The sequence below is a fragment of the Phodopus roborovskii genome, unplaced genomic scaffold (assembly GCF_943737965.1).
Source record: "Phodopus roborovskii unplaced genomic scaffold, PHOROB, whole genome shotgun sequence".
NCBI classification, from domain to species: domain Eukaryota; kingdom Metazoa; phylum Chordata; class Mammalia; order Rodentia; family Cricetidae; genus Phodopus; species Phodopus roborovskii.
Window position 1 is genome coordinate 16,120,133 of NW_026126540.1, and position 26,740 is coordinate 16,146,872.

At 38.5% G+C, this 26,740-nt stretch overlaps 1 protein-coding gene across 1 annotated transcript in view; it reads right to left on the reverse strand.

Annotated features, from left to right (window-relative positions):
* Gucy1a1 (guanylate cyclase 1 soluble subunit alpha 1) overlaps positions 1-25,991 on the reverse strand; it is a 54,612-nt gene extending 28,621 nt beyond the window's left edge. Inside the window, exon 1 of the mRNA XM_051198825.1 lies at positions 25,821-25,991. The gene's annotated coding sequence lies outside the window, so the exon portion shown is untranslated. The remainder of the gene's footprint in view (positions 1-25,820) is intronic.
* Between the last annotated feature and the right edge of the window lie 749 nt (positions 25,992-26,740).

Below are 26,740 nucleotides of genomic sequence, written 5' to 3' on the forward strand. Positions count from 1 at the left end.
CTACAAATTATATATAACCTGTCAACTGCCCTTGGAATTATCCCCTCTTGAATTGCACAATGCCCCCATTTCCAGAAAATGTGCTTGGCGTGTTTTTTGTTTTTTGTTTTTTTTTTCTTTTTTTATGTTTGTTTGTTTTTACTTAAAAACAGCAATGGTAAATAAGTTGCACTTATTGAAGGCTGGCTGAGTATTTAGTCTCATTAAATCACACAAGTATAAACAAAGTAATTAGCATTCTTCATCTGTGACTGATGAAATGACACCAGGAAACAGATGTACAAAGATCAGTACTCTTGAAACCTCTATGTGCCTTGGGTTTGCCAGGAACACAGAAGACATTCTTCCACTTAACTAGAGATTATTTTTATATATAATGTCAGCACCAGCTTCAGAAACAGTGTGGTCACTTGATGAGGTCAGTATAGAGCTGGCTGGTAAGAGGGCAGATATACTAAGAGGAAAACAAATTAAAATAATAGGTTTAGTGACAAGGGCTTGGCAAACAGTGAGATAGTATTCTCTCAATAACTTGGAGAATTTCTTGCCATCCTAGAAACTGATGACTAAACACCCTGTCTCCTGCCCAATTACTAAATTTTTCCTAATGAGAGATTCACTTTGCCTTGATGATGATAAGGATCCCTTCCTAGGCTTATGTTAATATCCATAGTATTTCATTGTTCAGTTAAGGACACTCTTCATCATAAACTCTAACATTTAGTTAACCATGAAAACTTGGTTTGCTGCTATCAACCATGTCACGTAGACCTGAGGATAAAGCCTCTTGGTCACATCTAACAAATACCTCTTTCATAGAAGTAATTGAAGAACAGATTTTAGACTTAGTAGTGGCTCTGATGAAAATGCTGCTTGGGAACTGAACCTCCACCTGAAGAGCATGCATCAACCATGTCCAAAGTTGATTGCCACATATAAGTCTTAGATGTGCCTACAGCAGTATACCTTTTTTTTTTTTTTTTAACATTGGACCACACAAAATTGAGGTTTTTAATACAGGACAAACAGAGAGGGTCTCAAAAATCAATTTTCAATATCAGGATACAGTTTACATAATGATGGGAGATGTCATTCTGTAAATATGTTTTCCTTATTGGTTAATAAATAAAGCCCTGTTGGCCAATAAGAGACAAGGAGGATTCTGGGAGATGTAGTAGAAGGGAGTCAAGATGTAGGGACTTGAGAAAAGAGGTCTGGACTCTCTCTGGTAAGATAAGACCACTTAGATTAATAGAAATGAGTTAATATTTAAGACAGAGCTAGCCAATAAGAAATGATAGTAAAAAGCATCTCTTTGTGTTATTTGGGGCTGACATGGCTGTGGGAACAGGCTGGTGGGAAAATTGCTTATAACAACATAACTCAATATAAATTGTAATCTTTTTTTAAGTAAAATGGAAGACAACAGGGAATAATCAGATGGAAAGACTAGAAGTGTTTCAATCTTCAAAACTAGGCCAATACCAAGGGTTTGCCTTGGGCAGTGATCCATCCTTCACTCTGCAGTAAGAAATGCTTGGAGAATTTCCTCTGTAATCAAAGTAAGACAAGTAAAAACATTAGGGAGCATGTTGTTCAAATTTCCCCAGTACTGTTATTCTTTTAAGGTTACACACCTTAGACTTCCTAGTTGGAATGTTCCTCTCAGAACAACCACAGTCTTTGTCTACACATTTCCTGAATGGTCGAGGCTGTGGCTGAGTTCACTTTTCTCACCACATTTATTTCCCAGGCTACAATGTTTTGGCTTTGTTGCCATTGTTGATTTATTTATTTATTTTTGTTTTTACATTCCAATCAAAGTCTCCCTGCCTTTGCCTCACCCCCTCTCCGTTTCTGCCACCTTTCCCCACTAATCCACCCCAGCCCATCCACTCTTATACTGTTTTTCTTTAGATACAGGCAGATCTCCCATAGCTATCAGCCAGCCATGGTATCAAACTGCAGTGAGACTAATCACTTCTTACTCTGTTTAGGATGCAATTCAGTAGGAGGAAAGGGTCCCAAAAGCAGGCAACAGTCAGAGACAGCTCCTGCTCTCACTATTACCCAGCCACTAATGGAAAAAGATGCAGAGACCCACAGCCTAGCATTAGGCTGAGCTCTGGGAGTCCTGCTGTGAGAGGGAGAAGAAGGATTGTAGGTCTCAGTGGTATCCAGAACATGACAAAAAAAAAAAAAACCTATAAAACTAATTAATCTGGGCTCATAGGGACTAACAAAGACTGAAGTAAGAACTAGGGAGCCTTCATGAAACTAACACAGGCCTTCTGCATATATATACATTATAGTTGTATAACTTCATCTTTGTTTGAGACTCCTTGTAGGCTTGTGTTTCCAAGATGTGACTAAAACTTCCTTGTTATGTTGGAAATGATACTTGCAGGGCAAACCTCAAGATGCTCTTGCGTTTTAAAATATTTGAGTTCTTCATCTATTTGTTTTTTTTTTTTTTCTTTACATAATTTTGACCTACACCATCTTCAGAATCACAAGATTTCCTTCTACTTCATTTATTCTGTTCCACAAATTTGGCTGTCTTGCTAATCAGTCTTCAAGACACAGGGGCCCAGTGATAGCCAAAGGTGCTCTTTGCTCTCACAGAGCATATGCTTTGTAGACACAGACATCTGGGACAACAATTCCCAGAGATAAAGCTAAGTGTTGTCTGAATGTAAATCAGGACCCAGCTTCACCCATGAGGAGCTGAAATCTCAGCAGTGTGAAAATACTTTCAGAAAAAAATAGCATGCTTAAATATTAAGATGTCATGTTTAAGGTCCTGAAGTAATTAATTCCAGGCTGGCTTAAATGGATGTCTAGAAAGGAAAGCAAGGGGAGACAATGAAAGATTAAATGAATATAGGTCACCATTCAGCAGGCTTCTGTGACTAGTTAAACAAGCAGAAAAATTCCACAGTTTGGGCATCAACTGGACAGAGAATCCAAAGCATTGATAATTGGCTGCATTTCTAGAATATTGGTAGAGATGCATAGTGGAAACTGGGTGAAGGTTGCACAGATAACAGGGCTGAGATGGGCTCAATGCAAATTCCGAGGATGAAAGTAGTGATCTACTCTATAAGCGTTTGGTGGAGAAAATCCACAGGTCTTGGCCACAAGACATAGCCTTGGGACTATACTGTAACCACAGCCATAGGAAGGTTCTCTCTCTGCTGGCCAGAGAGTGCAATCAATATAGGAAATAATATGCCTTCATTGCCCTTCATTATTTGATTATAATGACATTCAGAATTTGGTTTCTGGTGATATATTACTCCTTATATTACATTTTATGAGAGTTGGGGCACTTCAGTTTATCTGACAAAAATCTCTTTTTATTTTTAGACATAAGATAGTCCTGCTACTTGTAAGCCTGAGATGGGAGGAGCATGAATCAATGCTAAGCTGGGCCATGCACTGCAACCTTATCACCAAAGAAAATTAACAAAAAATGCATTTGTAATACTATAAAAATCCACTTTGTTTCTGGCTAATGTGCAAATAGACATTACACAGCTCTTCAATGTGTGTTGGTAGAGGAGAGTTTCCATGTAGAGTGGCTCTCACAGGAGGTCACCCCTGATTGTTTTTCTCTTAACTCAAAATGACTAGACCTTGCACATAATTTTCTTGTTTTGCCCTCCATAGTTTTGTTACTCACAAAACCATTTATTTTAATTTCTTCCCATGAAGCTATTTTCACTGCATTTACTTGAAATCAAAATCTATATAGTTCCTGTGGGGTGGTTTGCAGTAGAATTCAGTGTTTGTCTTTAACTAAGCTTAATAATTGCCTTTTGGATTTGTTATGGTGTATGTGTGTGTGTATTTTTTTCTTATTTTACATATCGGTCCCAGTTTCCTTTCCTTCCCTTCGTCCATCTCTCCCTTCCTCCCTTCCTCCCTTCCTCCCTTCCTCCCTTCCTCCCTTCCTCCCTTCCTCCCTTCTTCCCTTCCTCCCTTCCTCCCTTCCTCCCTTCCTCCCTTCCATGGCCCCCCTCCCATTCCATTCTCCCTCCAGTCCACATGGATGTTGATGTCTTCAATGAGGGATCAACAAAATCTGTCAAGTCATTTGGAGTAGGGACTAGGCCCTCCCTCCTGCCTAAGTGTATATCCCTCCATGGGGAATATGCTCCCAAAGTCCTTTCATGCACCAGGGATAGATACATCCTTGTTCCACTGTCATAGGTCCCTTAGACTGCCCAGGCCTTCTAACTGAGACCCATGTTCAGGGGAATCTGAGTCAGCCCAATGCTGGTTTCCCATCTATCAGTATGGGGGCCCATTAGCCCCCCCCCTTGTTCAGGTCAGCTATCTCTGTGGGTTTCTGTAGCCTGGTCTTGACCCCATTTTCTTATCACTCCTCCCTCTCTGCATCTGGATTCCAGTTCGGCTCGGTGTTTAGCTGTGGGTGTCTGCTTCTGTTTCCATCAGCTACTAGATGAGGGCTCTATGATGATGGATAATGTAGTCATCAATCTCATTATCAGGGAAGGGCATTTAAGGTAGTCTTTCCACTGTTACTCAGATTGTTAGTTGGGGTCATCCTTGTAGGTCTCTGGACATTTCTCTAGAGTCAGTTTTCTGTTCAAACCTATAATGCTCCCTCTTTTATAGTATCTCTCTTTCTCTCTCTCTCTCTTTTTTTTTCTCTCATCTATTCCTCCCCTCAGTCAATCTTCCCAGTCCTGTATGGTATTTATTAGGGCTTTTAAGCACTATGAGATTTTCCCCAAAACATTTTATTCCCAGAAATCTTTTATTTGTAGTGCACAATTTTTACAGTATTCAAGCAAGTTCTGCCAGATGTGATGTATCATGCTACATCACAAAAGCTTCTTCACTGGTCCATCAAGTTTCATTCCTAGTAGAGGAACGCTAGCAGTTGGTGGAAGCTGTAGGAGGGAGAGCCAATTTTCTTCAGGGATGTTTCCCCTGAGAGGTTATTCATGCACCAGTAGCTGGTCCCACACCCATGCAAATGAAGTGGACTCAGCTTGCTAAAGCAAGAGATTTGAGAACAGGGGTAAGAAAAGAGTGAATTTAATCAAAATCTTATGCATGTATAGAATTCTCAAAAAGTCTCTGCTCTCAACAATGTGTGATTGAAGTTTTTAAGTTAGATACAAATCAGATTTATTTATGGCTACATACTCTGAGGCCACTTTTGTTCATGATTTACATAATAAAATTTGATGGAACTTTCAAAATGGAAACCAAACGTTGAATATTAAACAATTGAAATAACTGATATATTAAATTCAATCAAGGTTATTTGTGGGCATATTGGATTTTGATATTTATACCTCGTGTATATTTAATTAGCTGGTGATTACATGTCTGTCATCATAACATCAACATTTTCTCTTTTTAAAAATTGTATTCAAGTAGAAAGACCTGGTAATAGACCCTTTATGTCTTTGGCATACACACATACATACACACAATTTCCCCACCTATGGCTGTGATGTTTTATATGCTAAGGGACAAGTGAGTAAGTATATGGGTTTCAAGAACACTGGCAATCAACATAGAGGGACTTCAGGATTCGTTAATTTTGATTCAGATATAAGTAGGCCATATTTGTCATGCACTGAAGAATCAAAATTAATGTCTCAGTTCAGGACTTAGGTCATAGCAACAGATGTTCCTCTGCCTGCACAAATTCTTGGGCCTTAATCAAGGTTTAAGTCAAGTCTTACCAAAACATTCTCCATCTGGAAAATAAGAATATTGATACTAATATTGTGAGGGTAAACAAAGCAAGAAGTGTTAAATGCTTAGCTCTGTGTCCAGCAGTGATGATCATGCTTTGTTATAGCATAATTTCTACTTAGTGGTAGCATGGACCTGGACAATTTCATAACTTCACACTAAGCTGCTGTTATCTCCCCCACTAGATAGAAAAGTAGTGATGAAATACAATTTAATTGAAGACTAGAGGAAATGTGGTCCCTTTCTTTTACTGGTTCCTGGAGATCTATAGTTTCAAAATAAAGGAAAAAATATCTTCAAGTTTCAAAAACAAAAGACATCTTATCCACTACTTATCTGGAAATTTCTTACAACAGAGGTAAAATTATCAGTGTCTGATTGAAAACTTTAGAGCACCCCAATTTCTTGTGCACATCCAACTTGATCATGATGTGGCATGCCCTAAACTCTACCTGACAATCACACCAGCTAACACTATGAACTTTATTACTGTCAAATCTTTCTATCTTCTCAAAAGACCCAGTAATGTTTTATACCCATGAAAACATTTTTAGCCACTTATCAAAGCCTACTTAAGGGAACTCTGGTATGTATCAATTGCTTATTGTCCTGAAATTATCAGAAACAATATCTGTTTAAGATTGATGAATACCAAGAGAATGATGACCTTGCCTTTTGATAGGAAGCTAGGGGTGATAGACAGTAAGAAATTGGAAATGATACAGAAGATGATGAAAACAAAACTAACTGGGCACTGATTCATTTATAAAGAAGGGCCTAAATGAGGAGACAACAGGGACATTCATGATTCTTCCAATGCAGCCCTGGATACTTTCTACAAACCCCTTGACAAAAAGGAATCAAAGTGATGTACCCATGCCAAATTCACGCTTTAATACAATATTAGAAACAGAAAGTTTTCAAACATGATCAAGATCCAATTAATCAGAAGTTAGGCTTGGCCTTAGAGACAAAACCAAAGAAAGACTAGAAAGAACAAACGCCAATCATGGGGGTGGTGGAGGCAGCAAGTGAAGCTACTTCCTCGAGTCTTGAAGGTCTAGAGAGGATGACCTCCCCAAGAGGAAGTGGCTCAGCCCGGTGGCTCAGCCACTGACCAGGTGGTTCTGTGAACAGCAGGATCTTCTTGAACTTTCAGGTTAATAGCACAGTTCTTTCTGGTCCTTAGACAGAAAATGATTTTTGGTTACCAATAATGGGACAGTGGAACACATCTCTCTAAGGTTCATGCTAGGACTGGGCTAGTAGCAGACACAGAAAATCCTCACACAAATCCAATTCATTTTGAATATTTATGTAATGATTAGTTCTGAAGAAATCATGACCAAAAATGCATTTGGCTTCTTAACATGTATTTAAGGTGTATATTTAGATACTAGTGAGGAATGTGTGGGGAGAAAGGCTGAGTATTTTCCCACTACATTCAAAACCATAATCTTATGCTTTAAATGTTTTCTACTTTCTCGTTGATTCAAAATAGGGATCTAAAAGCAATCTGTATGTTCACAGTAAACCTCAATTTTTACTTTTCTTTCAATATCGTTTACATAAAGTCACTGAAAATGCGTGTGTGGGTTAACAGAAATTTAAACTGGAATATGTATTTGAGATCATCTGCTGTGGTCTCTTGTACTTAACAGATGACAGATGTCTCAGTGTTTGTCAGGGACAAAGGTGATTCAGAGTTCAATTTGTGCATGAGCCCAAACTCACATAGTTCCCTCTGACCACTTTCTTCAACCTAAATGTAGAAACACTTCTCCTATAGACTTCCTACCCTATAACAAGTGCTGGTCAAGTCCTCACCCACAAGCATAGAAACATGCTTGGTCCCCACTTAGTTCTTTTGGGTTCTATAATGGTAAGCTTTTGGCTAAATAAAGTGGCCTCAGTCACCTCTCAATTTTTCAAAATAATTTTGTTCATCATTTTGCATTTGTCACTTTACCAAAACTGAGATATGATTCCAGACTTCATCTTACAAAGCAGCGTAGAGCAGAGTAAATTTATTCACGGTGGACCAACCAGCACATTATTTTCTCAAAGTAAGAGGCAAAGAAAGGGAATTTCATGTGATATTGTGTCTTCCAATAAAATCAGAAGCTGTATACCTGTGAAGTCTCACCTGTATGACTGCACAAACATGAGCTGAAAATTGGGACTAACAGACATATTGAAATGGATGGTAGAAATCCCATGAGGCCTCAATACTACATAAAGAACTACAGACAACTATGAATGCTGAGAGCTAGGAAATAGTTTTCCTTAGGAAATTTGTTATCCAAAGGCAAGTGGTCAGCCTACAAAGTATACATACAAGTAACATTATATAGATTAAGCAGAATGTGTTTATGTATTTATAAATACATATGTGTGTATATATGTATACATACACATTTATATGTATATATATATATATATACTTATATACACATATATATGTCTGTGTTTGTGTGTGTTCCCGTGTGCATGTGTGTGTATGTGTGTGTGTGTATGTAGCAACAACTACTGGGGGGAGGGAAGAAGCAATAACTTTGAAAGAGAGCAAGGAGGGAAATATGGGAGCATTTGGAGGGAGAAAGGAAAGTTAGAAATGATGTAATTATAATCTAAATGAAGAGGTATGCTAGCTTAAATAATTATCAGATTGACAAATTTCCCTGAGTTTCCTTAACATTAGTATGTGACAACTCAAATATACATGCCTAAATGGCACATAAATTAAGAAAGCAATTTTAAAGGTTCCTATATCCTTTTTCCCCTTCATTTACTATTATCTGTAGTTTTAAAGTTTTTGAAATTAAAATCTTACCACAAACATAAGGTTCTGAATTTCACTAAGGTCTGAGGTTGCCAAAGAAGTCAATGATGCCCATGAAACATCTTATTTTCTCCTCATTTAAGGGTACATCATCTAAGGAAAAACCATATGCTTTCTATGGTTCAAAACTCTTCGAAAAGCTCTTTTCCCAGTTTCCTCTGTTATTTAACATTCAATACATATAACTAGCATTGGTAAATATATTAATCTTAAACTGTGAATTCTAAAAACTACATAGAACAAAACATGCAGAGAGGGAGAACAAGACCAGGCTACAGAAACACTAGAAACAGCTGACCTGAACAAGGAAAAGCTAATGCCCCCCCCCAGACTGATAGCTGGGAATCCAGCACTGAACTTACTCAGGCCCCCTGAATATGGGTCTTAGCTAGAAGGCCTGAACAGTCTAAGGGACCTCAGACAGTGGAACCAGGATGTATTCCCTGTGCAATAAAGGACTTTGGGGGCACATCCCCCATGGAGGGATAATCCCTTTACCTAGAACCAGAAGAGAAGTCCTAGTCCCTACTCCAAATGACTTGACAGATTTAGATTACCCCTCCTGGAGAGCATCACCCTACATGTGGAGTGGGGATGGGTGGGAGGGGAGGGTGGTCTGGAGGTATGAGAGGGTGGGAGAGAGGGAAAGAGGAAGGGAGGGAGGAGGAACTGGGATCAATAAGTAAAATAGAAATAAAAAATAAATTATAAATAAATAAGTCAAAACAAAAGTAATATGAAGCTAGATCAAAACCTACAAATTGCATTACCTCTCAGAAACTGGATTGAACATGGGTTGTTATAAATTCATTACAATTCAGTCAAAATTCAGAAGCTGTGAAACACAAAACTTTCTTTTATATTCCTAAGACTAATATGAATGATGCACACTTACACTATCTTCCTCAAAGGGCTATGACAAAGGCAGAGTAGGAGAACAAATAGTGGGCAATGTATTTAAGAAACATCTCTTTCAGGCAGCAAGCAATGGGATACATAAAAAAAAAAGAAATCTAAGAACAAGCAAAATTTGATCATGAGTGTGAAGCTAAGTAGGTTTAGACACAAAGACTTGGCAAAGAACCACAGAAGACCTGCCCAGTGAATACAGGGATGAAGGAAGCTGTGGGAAAGAGGCAGGAAGGAATGGCTGTTGGAGATAGTATGAAATTAAAGTGAGCATGAAGTGGCAGCTCAGGAGATCTGAAGACCACAGTGGCTCTGGGGTTCTGTCTGAAGAGATAACATGGGCATTCACAGGAAGGAGTAACAGAAGGAACTCAGGAAATCCAAAGTGCTGTTGAACTGTGTTTTTGTTTATTGGCTTTTGATTGCTAACAGAATATTGAGGGACAAGTGTATTTGTTGAATATAGGAGACTTTTTTTTCAAGAGTAACATACTGGAGACTTTAATCTGTAGCCTCCTCCTAAATGGAGCTAGTTAACATAGCAGTTTAATTCAAGGTCCAAATGTGACATACAGAGACACAAAAATGGCTAGTTAAGCTCCTGGAGTTACTGTGTTTTAAAATTGAAGGAAGATGTTATAATTAAAATATAGAAGTATCAATAAGCATAGTATGATGGGAATGGACACAAAAAGGGAGACGTGTTGTAAAAGAGAGAGATGTGGCAAGATAGTAAGGTGTTTGAGGGCATCACTGGAATTTCAGATAGGAAAGAAATTCATGAAACTGAAACAAGAAAACTGAGTATTCATAGTGGGGTGGAGTGAAAGGAAATAAGGAGTTAAGATGAGTGCACTGATACCATGATCAAGTACAGTATGTTAGGGGCACTTAATTGGCAAACAACAAGTTCAAAAGAAAATATTTTGAGGATAGGAAGTCTCTTTTATTTGTGCAAAATCATGATAAATGAAAACAATTACTATAGCACACAAAGTAACCTTCCACAATGTCTGTAATGTCATTAATTCTGGCCAAGTGGAAGAAAATCACAAGATACCCTCTAAAAATGGGAACAAGGTATGTTTCCCCCACCACTCTCAGGAGCAAAGGAAGATGACTGGTCTCACCACTCTTAAGCAACAATGCTGCTAGGCCAGGGGCATTACATTAAGTAAAGAAGAAACATGACCAAGAAAGAATGTCTGGATTTTACACACGTGTAGAATTGTTCATGGAGAAATTCTAAAGTGATCCATGAAGCAAACAAGGAACCAAAAAGAAAATGTAGAGAGAGTCCAGGTCACAAGACTGATACAGAAAAATAAACATTAGGAAATTATTACTTTCAGACATTATCTATCAAGTCAACACAAACAATTTTTATATTAAATCTAACCAAAAATTAGAAAAGTTGTTACACCAATACTGACAATTGTTGATGAAATCATTAAAGAAAGCATCAAGAACTGGAGAAACTAACCAAATTTAACAACACAAATATTGTTAAGAAATCAACTTCCCCTTACCAACAGGAAGTAGTTTGGAAAGAACGACGCCCAAATTCCCAAATATTGTGTATAAATGTTTGTTTTCATTTAATTGGACTTTGTTATATAAAATTAAATAAAAAATAAAATAAAATAAAAAAGAAAGAAATCAACTTTCGTTAAACTGCTCTTCAGATTGATTGTAATTCTCATCAAAATCCCAGGCAGCTTTTCAGCTGAAACTGCCAAAATGATACTAACAATGGATGAAAGACACAGAATAGAGGAATGAGTATTAGGATGAAAACAAAAACATTGGTACTTATATGTCATAGAAAACTCCAATGACTATTAGGTGTTTGCATTCTCACGGCTCACCTGTGCACTCCCATTCTCTTCTCTGAATAAACTGTCTGTATTTTTCTTACTTTAAAAATTTATACTAAGCTTGGTGTACTCTAGAGGGTTAACAGTCGGCTACAGTTGTACATGCCTGCAGTTACAGCTATTCATAGAACAGAGGTCAGGGATCACTGGGCCCTGGAGTTTGAGAGCACCCTGGAGGGTATACAGCAAGACTCCATTTCAGGGATTAGAAGGAAATGAAAACAGAAGAAAAGTGAACAAAATAAAGAGAAATGGAAAAGGAAGAGAAAGGAGGAAAGGAGAAGTGGGGATAGAAAGGAATGTGTTTGGTTTTGGTTTGAAAGCGATGATATAAAGATCAAATATATCAGACAAATATAGACAAAACAATCCCTAAAGCATTATAACTATATTATCAATGAAAGCTTCCAGGTAATACAATAAGCAAAATTTTCTTGATAAAGAACATTTAAACAACTAGAAAGCATCTTTACTAATACTTTATACCAACAAAAATTGATTGTAATATACCATGAACTTAAATGTTAAAATTATTAAACTAATTGAAGAAAACAGAAGGAATTTTTCGTGACCATGCACAGAGCAGAGACATTTAAGGAGGGAAACTGTGAGAGGGCAAACTGGACCTCATCAAAACACTATTGTTCTCTGAAAGATGTTGCTCGGTTAGGACATCAGTAACACATTTGTCAGTAAGAGTTGAATCTTGAATATATAAAGCCTTACAGTTCAGTAGGAAAATTGGTGATTCCCTTTAAAAAAAAATGGGCAAGGACTTTACATTTTCCTTAGAAGATGCATGAATAGCCAATAAACAACTTTTTCACATGCAGAATATTGCAAAATTCATTAGGTGTGTGTGTGTGTGTGTGTGTGTGTGTGCATGCATGCATGCATCCTTGTGTATGTGTACTAACAGCAATCAAACCCAAGACATCACAAATGGCCTATCATTGACTTACTATGTTTTTTCTCTTTTTGTTTATTTTTATTTTGAGTCTCAGTAAGTTACCCATGCTGGCCTGTAACTCACTCAGTAATCCAGGCAGACCTTGAACTGGTGACCTGCCTCAGTCTCCTTTTTAGCCGTAGGTCTGTGCCACCATGTCTAGATGAAGTTTGAAATAGCAAAGTTTTCACAATGTAGAATAACTAAAATATCCTTATGTTACTGATGGCCAAATGGTACCATAACATTAGGTTTGAAGTTGTCAAAATTTTTAAGTATTCCCTGTGCCATGATGTATCTTTTCAATTTTTACATGTTTATTCAAGAGAAATATAAAATATTCAAATATAGATTAGTATACAAATATTCATACCAGATTTACTTATATTTTAGGATGAACCATCTCTCTATCCCTTCAGTTGTATTTGTAAGAACCAAAAATTGAAAGCACTTATAATGTTCATCACTGCATGAGTTCATAAATAAAATATTGTGCAGCCATACAAGAATAGTAATAAGACTCAGATGATGCACACATGACCAAATAGACTGACTTCAAAATCATAATTGTGATAGACTAAGACCATGCACATGAAAGGACAAACTGTAAAGTTGTTTTTACCTAAAACATGGAAAGTAAAACATTAGTTCTAATCTTCTTAGCTACATTTTTACATTCTTTATTCTCTTAGTAATCTAATGAATGCTTATTAATGTCCATGAACATTAATGTACATGAACATTTTTTAATCCTAGATTTCTCTTGTACTTACAGGAGTTAACAATCCATTATTGTTTTGGGGGGAATATTAAGATAATTTTAACATGATTAAACTGTTTTTTACTCAAAATATTATCTTCATGTTTAATATTTACCTAACATTTCCTATAATGAAGGTAGTGTGTTTGATTTATAAAGAAGAGATTGAAAATGCCCTCAATCCACAGCCCTAGAATCTCTGTCTGCCATGACTGAAGGTTTCATAACACTTAAAACTACTCATGCAATGGCATAATTAATACAGCTCTTTGATACTCAGTAATGCACTCTGTTGCCATGTGTAATGTCTGTAACTCTGAGTACATATTTAGTTTCTAATGGACCAGCATGCTACATGACAGTGATGTATGACATCATGCAAGTGGGATGATTCAGAGAACATGACAGAGTTTAGGATGTTGATGCCTTTAAAACCCACATAGCCTTTAGAAAATCATAATATCTTAATTTGAGTGTCATACCAGAAATAGCTACAATGAATAATACTACACATTAAAATACTATTTTCACATGGGTATCCATGGCTTATTTTTCATATATTGGTAAGAACCTTCATTTGTTCAATGACTAAAAACATGCATTTTATTTCAAATGTCATATAACATTATGGTGGATTCTTTTTACCTAATTTATAGTTACTGTTTAGAAATTGTATACTCTAAGTCTATATGTAATAATCTTGTGGGTGACACTACCAAGTTTCTTAAGTGCTACAGTAACTCAGTGTCTGTGACTGTACCCTCTTCACACAGGATGACTCTTTCCATTTTAACCCTGACATTCCCTCAATGCTCGAGACTGCATCACATCATCATTTATTCAGGACCTTTCTTTGATACTTCTCTACCTATTCTTCCTTTAGAATCTTCCATCACTTCATTCATTGATGCATTCTCTCATTATTATCCACTTGTTCATTCATTCATATATACCAACAATACTTCTCAGCTATTGTTACAGTTTAGATGAACAGAGTTTTAGAAGTTCAGAACCAAACCAAACTTTGTACCCTTAAAGCAAAGAGTGCCTGTGGATATCATGGTCACACAAGTGCATTTCAAGGTGAACTGAATGTGTCATGAGAGGTTGTGATGGTGACTTCAGAAGCTTGCATCAAAACCTATATGTCACATTGGTGATCTCTCTCTGAAAACATATGTAAGCAGAGCTTTGTAAAACAAATAGAAAAGAGTGGACTAGAAAAACCAAGAAAGGATTTTCCAGGATAAAATATAAATGGGCCAAATACAAAGATGTAGGAAGATAGAAGAATGTGATAATAACCCACAGCTGACGCAGTTGGCTGATTGCCCTTGAGGAAGGGGACAAACCAGGCAAAGCTGTAGTGACAACAGTGTGGTTTTTATGTTTCCAGCATGAGGTTTGAACAGGTGGGCTTGAACCCCCTTTTTAAATGGTTCTAAATACATGACATGCAATAAAAATTGTTGAGATTTGTGTTCATGGAACCAAGTGTCATTTATCAAGGAAGGTTAATGCAATTATAGCCACATAAGAATTTACTGTGTAAAACTAGACTGGCAACCAACAGCTAGTAATCTCCACTATGAAATGAATCACTATTGGTGATAAGACAGAAGCAGCTAAGCTGTTTTTTTTTTTTTTTTCTGGTTTGATTTAGATAATAAAAGCTCCAAACTGCTGGTGAGGAAAAATGTCCTAACCATCTCTAATAATGATGACAACTGATAGGCAACACCAAGGTGAAGATACTTCCTTCTGACCATCTTTCTACTGTGTGTGCCTCATGTTGTGCCATCTGGGCCTTCCTTTCTTACCTATGCTGCATCTTTCTTCCTTCCTCCCTCCCTCCCTCCCTCCCTCCCTCCTTTTCTCCCTCCTTCAGTCCCCCCCTCTCTCTCTCTTTCTTTCTTTCTTTCTTCCTTCCTTCCTTCCTTTCTTTCTTTCTTTCTTTCTGTTTTCCCTCCTTAAATTTAACAACCTTTGCTTATATGCTATGCTCTTGATTGAGGGCAGCAATCTAATAAAAGGCACTTTTGATTTTAGGTAAGCAAAGTTATATTGGATAAAAGCTTCCTCGTGGAAGCATAGAGGCAAGAAAGAAAAGATCACATCAACACAAAGGAACTTAAGGCTGAGGGCAGGGCCAGGGGAGCAGAAACGAGTGGAGGTTAAACTGGGAGTACCTCCATATATGTATGGCCTTGCTCTTGGCTGTGCCAACAAGGGAGGTTTAAATTGAAATGAACTGATAGCTTATGGGGGAGGGGGATGCAGGGGCTTCAGTTAGGATGTTTTGCTTCCCAAGTAAGTGACAAATTTCATCAGGAAATACCACCCCTCCCTTTCAAACACTGAAAAATGTTTATCACAAAGCAACACAGGGACAACATAAGAATTATTCTGAAGCCAGTCACCAGAAAAAACTCTGAAGTAGATGCTGGGTCACATTCAAATATTACTTAGGGTACAAGTGCAAGAGGAGTAGTGCCCCTATAATTAGTGATTGCAAAACTTTTAAAGCATTTGAAGATGTGGGATTTTACCCCAATTTTCACCCAAAGTCCTGCCCTATATGAATCACAATTTACATACATATGCAGCCACTCCAGTGTAAATATACCTTGTTTTAAGTCAACCAGCTCTTAGGAAGCTGAGACATGGGAAAGGTAAGTATAAACCAGTGTGGGTTACATAGTGAATTGGAGGCTAGCCTGGGTAACTTAGTGATGCAGTGTCTCAAATGAGAACAGAAGTAAAAGAATACCATGTAGGAAGATTTACATCTTGACATTCTCTGGTGTTGATCATTTTATTGTGCCTACACAAACCGTCCATGCCACATATGCAACCTTCTAAATAATTTACATATGCCAATACTTTCATGAAACTTCATGACAACAAATGCACAGCTTAATAGACTACCTCTGCAAATGAAATATTGCAATTATTTGTTCAGCGCTTTATTAACAAAATGCTACTATCCCCTTGGTAGATATGGACATACTCTAAGAAATTTCTCAGATCCTAGAAACCACAAATAGTATCAAACTAAATTTATACATGTTATGTTATTTTTACTATGTAAATATATATCTACGATAGCCTTCAATTTCTAAATTAAACATGGCAAGAGTTAGGAAACAATGTATTAAAATCTATAATAATACATTGTCACAAAAGTTAGAGAAAACTTAAGGGTTATTTACTTCTGGAATCATCTATTTAATATTTTCAGAACACTGTTAGCTTCTAATAAAGCACAGAAATCAAAACCATATATAAGAAGATTATTGCAATATATATGAATCACGTTTCATTCAATTGCTTAAAAGAAAGCATATCTGAAGGTACAGTGTGATTATTGATAACTGAGATTATGCAGTTAAAAATGTGTGTGTGTGGTGTGTGTGTTTAGACTAGGAAAATAAACATCCTTAACAAAAACATGCAGAATTCAAGAGTAATGGTTTTTTAGTATCATGAAGACACGCAACATGGTGCTAGGCTGAATGCTTGCATCTACACCACTGTGTTCCAGTGTGATGGTATTTTGACTTGGAGACCTTTGGAATGAACAGAAGCTGACCGGCCTATGACCATTTCTTGCAATACTGTTAGTAGACTAAAGCACAATTTAAGGATACCAGACAATTGCACAGTTAAGTCCCCAAATACATTTTGAACACTGGGTTATTAGAATTGATTTATGAATGTCTAGTTAACATTGATGTGTATACCTTACACTCATCCCCAAATTTAAAAAACATAACACAGTTCCACATTACCTAATGAAGCAAAGACTCTATCTACCTAGCACACCCCAGTCTTAGGATCTATTCCCTTCTTACCTTGAATGCCTTGTACAAATGTATTCTCAAATAATCTTATTTCTCCAAGCAAGGCCACATCATGGCACACACTTTACTGTGTGCTTATGAAATATTCAGAAACTCTCCTAGGTGTGTGTGAACAGAATGGACATTTAGAGTACCACCAACCCCCCCAAAAAAAATACTAGTGGAGAAAAGACAATTTCAACTACAATTGTAGTATGGTATAAGAATGTAAAGGGAAAGTACAGGGGGGGTGTAGTACAAATAGGTAACAGGACTCTCAATTCAGAATTGGAAGAACGGGGGAGATGAATCTGCAGTTCAAAGAATAAGTTAGTGTGGGTCTCCTAATATAGAAACAAGAAGAAAGAAAACACCAGGGCAAACAAAGTAAGCACTAATGTTACTCTCTCCAGAGGAAGAGGCCACACCAGGCAATGGTGCACAACCTAGCTATTCTAAAGTTCGAGGAATGAGCTGGGGTTAGGCCAGCCAGGGTAAGACCTTGTTAAAAAAAAAAAAAAAAAGAAAGAAAAAGAAAAAGAAAAAGAAAAAAAGAACTGTGATTTGCAAAATGCCCATGCTATGCCTGCTGCTATCCAATCTTTGATCACACCCATTTGCGTGCTTCCTGGTGTGCCTCTTGTCCTGTTGTCTGCCTGGCACACACTGAACACTACTCTAAAATAAAGCCTCTGTGGGTCTTGTGGAACCCAATACACTGGCCTTGTCCTGGAGAGTTCTTGGAACTCATTCCTCAGTTTTTCCACTGCAGAACTATCTCCCTTCTCAGTTCTGTAGAAACTATTAAAACTGCCACACACACATCAAGCTGCTCGTTAGGGCTGACAAGTATAATTTGGAGACTATTTCTTGCTTTTGCTAGCTGCCATGTACAGACTTTAAATTCATTCCAATCAAGGACTATGGCATCAATTTGGTTGTGTCTCCTCAGTGACAAGTGTAATCTATAATAAACTTTATTGAGAGAAGAACAAAAGAGCGGCTGGTTCTCCAAAAAGGGCACCATAAATTACAAAGCATGAAATGAAACCAGAGCTTCTAAAACTTACAATAACAAAAATGCCTCTTGATTCCTGTTACTGATGGCTAGATAAAGCAGTAATGATGGCATTTTTATTGGATGTGGGGAAAGTGTTCTGCCTTTAAGGAGACAAAGAAGGTCAAATGGCACTACAGCCTCAGACAGTCTGTGTGACTCTAGACTCAGTGTCACTGATGCTCCCTGCACCCTCTCCCATTTCAGTAATATTGAGACAAAAAAGTAGAATAAGAAATATATGGTACAACTTATACAATGCAATAAAACCTTCTAAATTGTTTCAACACTACAGAGTACCAAAAGAATTTGTGGATAAGATAATGGAATTGTCCAAACACTTTTTAAAAGTACAATGATAATGAGTTTTGGTAGTACAACACTCCAAAGTCTGAGGCAGGGGTTCATGCATCCTAGGTCACAAGATCACATCTCAAAATAGAAAAGTGAAATTAAGGGAGGGAAAGAAGGGAGGAGTAATAGGAGAAAGAAAGGAAGAAAAGCAGAAGGAAACAATGACAAGTAATTGTTAGCAGAGAACAAGAAATCCAGGCAGCACTTCAATTTTCAAGTAGAGAGTGCATTCTACTGACTCTAACCCAAAATTCTGGACAGTCATATCAGGCATGAATCCAAAGATTGTTTAAAATATAGTATTTAAGTATTGAAAATGTGGTGTGTTGTTAACAGGTCACTATAAATGAGCCCAATGTGACTTGGTTTTTGATAAAGTTACTTATTATCAATTCTGCAGAAAGTGGAAGCAGATTTCAGTCAGGAACCTGACCAGGTCTGTCTGTTCCAGGAAACTCTTGGATCACACAAAGAATGTAAACTCCAAGAAAACAACAACAACAAAACAAACAAACATACAAAAAACCATAAGCCTTGTAACCTGCAAGACAGTTTTGTAAGAGGATCGATTCAGTAGCAAGCCTGCAACAGAAGGAAGGGTCCTGGGACTGTGTTTAGGGTCCTTTCAGCTCATAATTCTGCAGTTCCTTGGATAAATCACACACTGATAAAATCTGTTAATGTCTCTATGGTGAGAAGTGTTTACTCTTTATTATCAAGTTGGAATCCAAAGAGATTCTGACCTTCTGGGACAATAAGATGAAAACAAAGGTCAAATATAGTTGCAACAAGTATAGTTTTGTAATTCTTAAATTAAACCAGGTGTGCAAGCACCACTTCTAATACAAGCACTGGGTTATCAAAAGCAGGAAGATTACAAGTTTAAGAATAACTTGGAATACATAGTGAGACCAAATCAGGGGGCCAAATATAAAATCGGGAGAAAGTAAGGTATTTGTAGAAGAGTGTAAAAAAAGAGATGTGGGATTCAACATTGTAGTAAAAATAAAATTAGAGAAAGAACAATTGAAAGAAAAGAGAACATAAGAAAAGAAAGAGAAATGGAGAGAGAAATACACGACTTAATGCAGAATCGAATGGAGATGAAAAAGCACATCTGACAGCATTATGACAGTCTCCACATATGTGTATGCCCAGCTGTGATGACAACCCTTTGCGAAAAACCAATTGTTTCAAAAGAGAAAATTTTCAATAGTGAAGAGTGTCTCCTCCCCTACCAATATGAATGAATAAAAACCACTGATTATCTCAGAAACTATATATATTAACTCAAAGAGAAAAAGTAAAGAAATATTAAAAACATGATAGGGTGTCATTTGATGCAAGAAAAAGATATTTATGTTCAAAACTGGTCTACCAAAGCCTTACTAAAATTTGTCAAAAGTGATCTCAATTCTTCTAACTGAAATTAGCAAATATAGTCACCTGCTAAGAATAAAGACTTGGGGTGCTATGAATAGACTGAGAAAATGACAAAACTCTAGAACACTGGCTACAAATAATTGGTACAGAATAAATCAAGAAGAAAAAAAAATAATTTCACTGCCCTGTCAACATAAAAATCAAGCAATGATACCCATTAACTATCCATTGACCTAAAGGTGGAGCAGGACAGTTAGTGGTCAAGCAAAGAAGCAGTTGAGTTACTCTTCTGGTTGAATCCACCTCAAGGAACATTTTAAAACAGACATTCCAAGGGAGCTAACAGAGTGTATTGTATCTTTGGGAAAATATTTGGTAGTTGAACAGAGTTGAAATTGGAGTTTAAAATGGGTTGGTAAAAATAGGAAATTCCCAGAAAAGGAGAAAAAGGGGGAGAGAAAGTTATCAAGTAGTTAAGTTAGTAAAGTATTTGGAAGGACAGGAGGATTTGCTCAAAAAAGACTATTGGTCTCCACGATTTTTAGGTGAGGCTTAAAGTGATGGGAACCACAGGAGAGTATGTACTTGATGGCCCTCTAAAGAGTAGAGTAGGTTGAGGTCAATACTAAAAATAGACCAGTCACTTTAAAAGATGTTGCAGGAAGCCCTGACTGCAGAGGAAGACTGGAATGTGGTACATAAAGCCTCTGTTGGTCTGGATTGTAAGGAAGGGGAAATGCTCAGATGTAAGTGCATGGCCACAATGGTGATGGGTAACAAGCATGATGACTGAAAGTGCAATTGGTGACAGAAATGCCACATCAGGCAGTTCTGAAAAGGGGAAAAAGCCTACAATGAAAACACAGAAGGACATCAGCAAAGCCATGCTCGTGGCAATCCACAGGAGTGCTCCCAAAACAAGCACTGTGTTTTGCATAGTGTTCATGAGTGATATGACCCATGAACAAAGTACATCAACTTAGTACCCACAAGGTGTAGCTCGCTGTACACCCACTATGTGGCCTGCAAGGTTTTGTTAATCCAACAGCAGAGAACCAGGATTGGTCAGAGATGCAAACATTGAAACACACGCCTTCAGTCATGTGGTAGAATGGAAAAGGATACTCCTAGGATGGCCAAAGGGTTAATGTGGGAGTTTACCTAACTTCCTTTCAGCAATCTCTAGCTGACTTGCTAATCCTTACTATATGAGAGTAGTTGGTATGTGAGTTAGATCTGGCTTCCATTGTATAAAAAGAAAGGTTTGTTTTGATAAAAGATTAATACTAGCTGAAAAGCATGCCTACAGCGCAAGGAAACTTAGATTTCTGTGGCAAAGAAATTGTGCCACAGAACCTCTGGAGTTTTAATAAGCAAGGATCTCTCATTGTATGATGAAGGCACACTTGGCTCAAACTCTTTTTACCCCAGCCCCAAACAATTGCATTTGTTTTCTGTAAGGGCCCTGGACTAGAGGAACTGGATACATACTGATATATATATATATATATATATCAGAATACTGATGAAAGATAAAAGAATAAGAGACCTCCTGAGGTGGCTCAGTGAGTACAGGTTCTTCTTCTTTTTTTCTTTTTTCTTTCTTTTTTTTTTTTTTTTTTATATTTTCCCTCTCCCTCCCTCCCTCCCTTTTACCCTCTCTGCCCTCTCACATGCACCCTAACCACCCTCCCCTCTCATCCCCTCAACCCAATTCCATATGTAGGACAATGCCATCCAGTTGGGGTCATGTAGATCTGACAGGTCATTTGAAGTAGGAACTAGGGCTTCTTTCCTGTCTCTAGGTTAAGGCAGTTATGCCTCCATGGGGGATGTGTTCGCAAGGTCATTTTGTGAACCAGGGAAACATCCTGGTTCACTGTCTGAGGTCCCTTAGAGTGCTCAGTCCTTCTGGCTGAGACCCATATTCAGGGGGGCCTGAGTCAGTCCCATGCTGGATTCCCAGCTATCAGTCTGGGGACCCATTGGCTCCTCCTTGTTCAGGTCAGCTGTCTCTATGTGTTTCTGCCGCCTGGTATTGTCCTCTCCATCTGCATCTGGGTTCTAGTTCATCTTAGTGTTTAGGTATGGGTGTTTGCTTCTGTTTCTAACAGGTGTTAGATGAGGGCTCCATGTATAAGTTAGTTGTTAATCTCACTACCTGGGAAAGGCATTTATGGTAGCCTTTCCACAACAACTAAAGTCCTGAGTTTAATCCCAGATGCACACAATAGGAGAGAAGCACATGTATGCTGTGGTGTGTTCATTACCACACACGCACATATGCATATACACACACCCACAAAAGTAAGAAAAAATTAGAAATTTTAAAGACAATGACTAATCAGGTATGACACAGGATAGACAAGCAAGTACCCATCCTTCCAATAAGTCAACTGGTTCAAAGACACAGAATCATGAAAAGAACTCAAGATTACTGAAAGCTCTTATGCCCAAATAGTATGGTGACAGCTAAGGAAAATGCTGCCCAGAGGATAGACCTAGATGACCTGGAAGGGACAATCATAGTCATTGTGGATGTTTTAGAGAGACAATTCCTTCAGCAAACGTGTGGAAATCGAATAAATAGCATGCTTAAGGAAAGTGTCTTGGATAAATAGTTCTAATCAAGTAGCATAAAAATAGCTCCATAAAAAGATGAATGTCCTCTGAAAGTAAATGAAAACAAGAAACTTCCTTGTGAATCTGACATCAAAGTAATTCTATCACACCATCACTTCCTACATTTTTTCCCCTATCAATAACATATTTTGGCTTGTTTTGTCCAAACATTACTTTCCATTTCCTCTTATTTAGGGAGACTCACTCCTAAAGCTAATTTGGTGTTTATTTCTTAAATTCACAAGAGATTTGGGGAACATGCCATACTATCTTTAAACATTCAGTATTCTCCCCCCGCACAACACACTCACTAGTGCTACCAAATAAATAAGAGAACTCAAGTTTCCTTTTCCTTCACTGTTTCTGACACAGTTCAATGTTACATGGGTTCTTAAGTCTGAAGGTACCCATGAAAATTTGTTGAAACTTTAATACTCTAAGTACTCTACTGATACATTACTCATAACAGCTTAATTTTAGTGTCATTACTTTAGCTTGTAGTGAAGTCTACAAATTGAAACAACTTTCCAGATTGTCTTGAAACAAGATTATCTAATAAGTCATAGTTATGAGACACCAGCATTAAATATTAGGAACTCTTTCCTACTCCTACTGCTAGACATAAGCCATAACTTCACATGTTTTTCCTCATTCTCAAATGGCAGAAGATAATCATGCATTACACTTGAATGTGTTAATGGGTTCTGACTAGGACTGTTTACACGCCATGCCTCATGGGACACCATACCAAGCAAAACTACTTCATATTTAAGTTTGACCTCAATGAGAGAAAAGTATTTTATGTCATAAACTGAAAATATCTAGCAGTGAAAGTAGAAACAAAATCTACCCATCTGTGCATCACAGACCTCTATTAAGTAAACTTCATAGAACACATTTTGGCAAGTGAAACAGTTAATAATGGACTTGGATCTATGTCATAGGAGCTTTTCTCCTTCTTTCAGCTTATTTTATTTAGTATACAAAGTAAGGGATTTTATTGTGACACTGTCATGTGTGTGTATTATTATACTCTACATTGTCTGATTTGACCCCCTGCCTTCCCCACCTTGTTTGTCTTCTTTTGTTTCCCTAGATAGTTTTCCCTTGTGCTTTCACATTTTATATACAGAGTTGCCCTTCTTTGTCCCCATCCCTCCTGTCTTGGTCTCACTTCTCCCAGTTTCATTCATATATATATATATATGTATATATATATATATATACATATATATATATATCCCTAGATTTTACATATGAGAGAAAATGTCTTTTTTTATTTCTCTTTGAGTGTGTGAATGATGTCCAGTTCCACTCATTTCCTTGCGAATGTCAACATTTTCTTTCTATGTATAGAGGAATAAATGTGTATATATTCATCACTGATATTCCCATATTGTTTTTATTCATTCACTTGTTGCTGGGCACTAGACTGGTTCTATATCTTGGCAATTGTGGCTAGTAAATATCTCTGTGGTGTGCTGACACAAATTTTTTTCCTGTGTATAGCTGAAGGAGTATATATAGCTCAATCATGTGGGTAGTTCTATTTTTAAATATTTTGAGGAACCTCCATCCTGATTTCCATAGTAGTTTCCCACGTTTACATTTCCCCAGGTGGTGTATACAGATTCCTTTCTTTCCACTACCTCACCGGCATTTGAACTGTTTAACTATACAGTACTGTTCTTGAAGTTTTCTGCTAGTCCGTGTCTGCATACTTTATGTAGAGGCTAAGATTTGGACCAGAAAACATTTTCCTTAACTCAGGTCCTCATTTTTTTATTGGGTTGCAAATTTCTCTGTACATCTCAGGAGTTCATTCTATCTCTCTAAAAAAAAATGCAACAGCTCAACTATTTAGTTATAACTTCTGAGACTACAAGATACCTAACATAGATTCATATACCTGGCCATTTAATAACTGAACAATGCAATGTCCTATCGTTGATTCAGAACTCTAGACAGTCTCTCATATTAACATCCTTTGCCACCAGTGATTCCCCATCGCTCTTTACAATAGAGTACCTGATGCGATCCTTTCTGAAGAAAAACAATTACCACCAGTTTAGGAAACACAACAGATTTCTACTACATTATGATGAACCAAGACACAAAACTGTTCATCCTTAAGTGCCTCAACGAGCATGCAACAGGAAGGTGAATGCTGCTCCTACCAAGTCTGGTATTAGTCTGAATACAAATAAGAACCATTGTTGGAGGGCTGATCCTAAGAAAACACTATGAAAACTTAAATTAAGGTAATATATATTCCTTTAAACCCAGCAAGGTTTCAATACGTTAGAAGCCAAGATGCAAGCAGAGGGTTAGCTGGACAACCCTCTGGCTTACTTCAGAAGATATAAACTGTTTATCAAATTCAAAACGAAGAGACAGCTCTCTGAATGCCAGAAAGCAAAAGAAAGACTCAGGAAACCCAGTACCTTAGAATCACGTGACCACAGTATGAGGAGACCCATCACAAAAAAAGTCACTTAGAGGCAGCTCCGAGGACCCTGGACAGGCTATTCACTCAACTGGGCCCAGGAGACCTGGACATTGCCTTCCAATGTTACAGTCATTATAACAAGAGAAAGGCGGCTAATGAGCAGTCAGGCTCGTGTACCCTGCATGTAGGCATACTTTGCTGCAGCTCCAGCACCCTCTGGAAGTTGGCAGTTTGCATTCCCTGGGGATTTGAGCTGCTTCTCCACCCTGAGGGAGGAAAGTCCAGATGAAGCCACAAGCTGGAGGCTGTAGGTCTAGGTGCCCCTGCCTTGCTACTGGGTGAGGGAGGCCAGACAGCTTCTCAGGGCTGGAGGCCAGGCGTGGGAGATAGTCGCCCAAGCCTTGCAAGTCCCCAAAAGGGCTCACAGCGCCCAGCCAGAGCTACTCCCCTGGACCTCGATCACGCCCGAGTAGTCTGTTCTCCTTTCCCCAGCGTGGGAATCATGATCTTGCTTCCCAGGGTAGGGCAAGATCCCGGGAGAGCGTGGGAAAGGATTCGGTCAGAGCTAAACAGAGGGCCTCATGCCTTGTGAGTCCCCCACCAGCTAGGCTACAGCGATCACTTACTCAGTAGCTTTCAGACCTGAGGACCAACCGAGGTTCGTGACTTCCAGCAGATGCAGAGCACACCCCGCACTGCACAACAGCACTGGATTCCAGATGCGGGGCGGCGGCGCCGGCTAGATAGAGAGGTGAAGCTGGAGTCGCACCTGTCAGTCCCCGCTCGGGCTCACCGGGTACACACCGCCAAGCTGTCAACCTGCTCTATGGGCGCGGCGGAACACCCCCCAGCGCTGGTTACCCACTTTACTCGAAACAGTTACTTCTCGCCTTTGTTTCTTCCTGTCATGACCCAAAGGATTCTACTGTGCCCCCTCCCTACGGCGCAGGACTTCTTTCCACGTCTCGGTGCCATGCTTCCTCCCCTTTTCCAGCCCCCAAACATTAGAAAACCAAGTCGCGAAGCAAACCCACCATGGTGCGGTCACGGGAGGTCAAGGCCACCGGGGCACCGGGCTGCAGGTGTACTATCTGGGCTGACTCTTCAGGCTGTGCACTGCTGCTCTTCGTCTTGGGGTCCGGCTGGCTGGCAGACACTGGAGGAAGACTGCCTGGAAGGCTGCGGTGTGAGAAACCCGCTCGGCTGCTCTGAGTCCCTCCCACTCCTCCCAGGCTCAGCAGGAGAACTGAGTCCTGCTCCCCGCCCAATCGCCATCCTCCAAACCACCAAAGCCAGACACACACACATCAGGGCAGGCTACAAGGAAAAGAAAACAAAGGAGAGCCTCTAGGAAAAGTTGGCACATTAAAACCAAAAAGAAAACATCTTCTCTAGTGCATGCTGGTACAGATCAACTGTGGTTTCTCTAATGTGAAACTTAACTCTGTTGTGGGGAAGTTTCTCTCTCTCTTTGCTTGCTTTTAGTGGCCTGGTTTTCAGGTTTCAGGCCAAGTTACTCCTTGCAAAGATCATTTTGTGGTTATGAAAATGTAATTTCTTTTGAGTGAGGTGTTGCCTTTATTTGGCTCACCACACTCAGTTCTATTTCCTATTAAACATATATGAATGCATAGCTGTTTTTGCATGTCATAAACTTCTCTTACTCCCAAATTAACCCATGATTAGGTCAGTAGAAAAATCTGCCCTCAGACTTCTTTGGACTCAAGACCCAGAAGGATAAAAAAAATAGTTCTCGTAATGAAAAGGAGCCAGCTCTACTGGTTTCAAAGTGATTATATGAACATTCAGAGGAAGAGGAACATTGCTGTGGCAGATAGAATGGTCCTGAAGGAATGGTGTCACTGCTGGATCCTGAAGAGTCCTTCATGTTTGGAAAAGGAAGATGTGGAAGGGACAGCTTGGCACTAGCAGAGGAAAGGGAACAAAGGCCAGT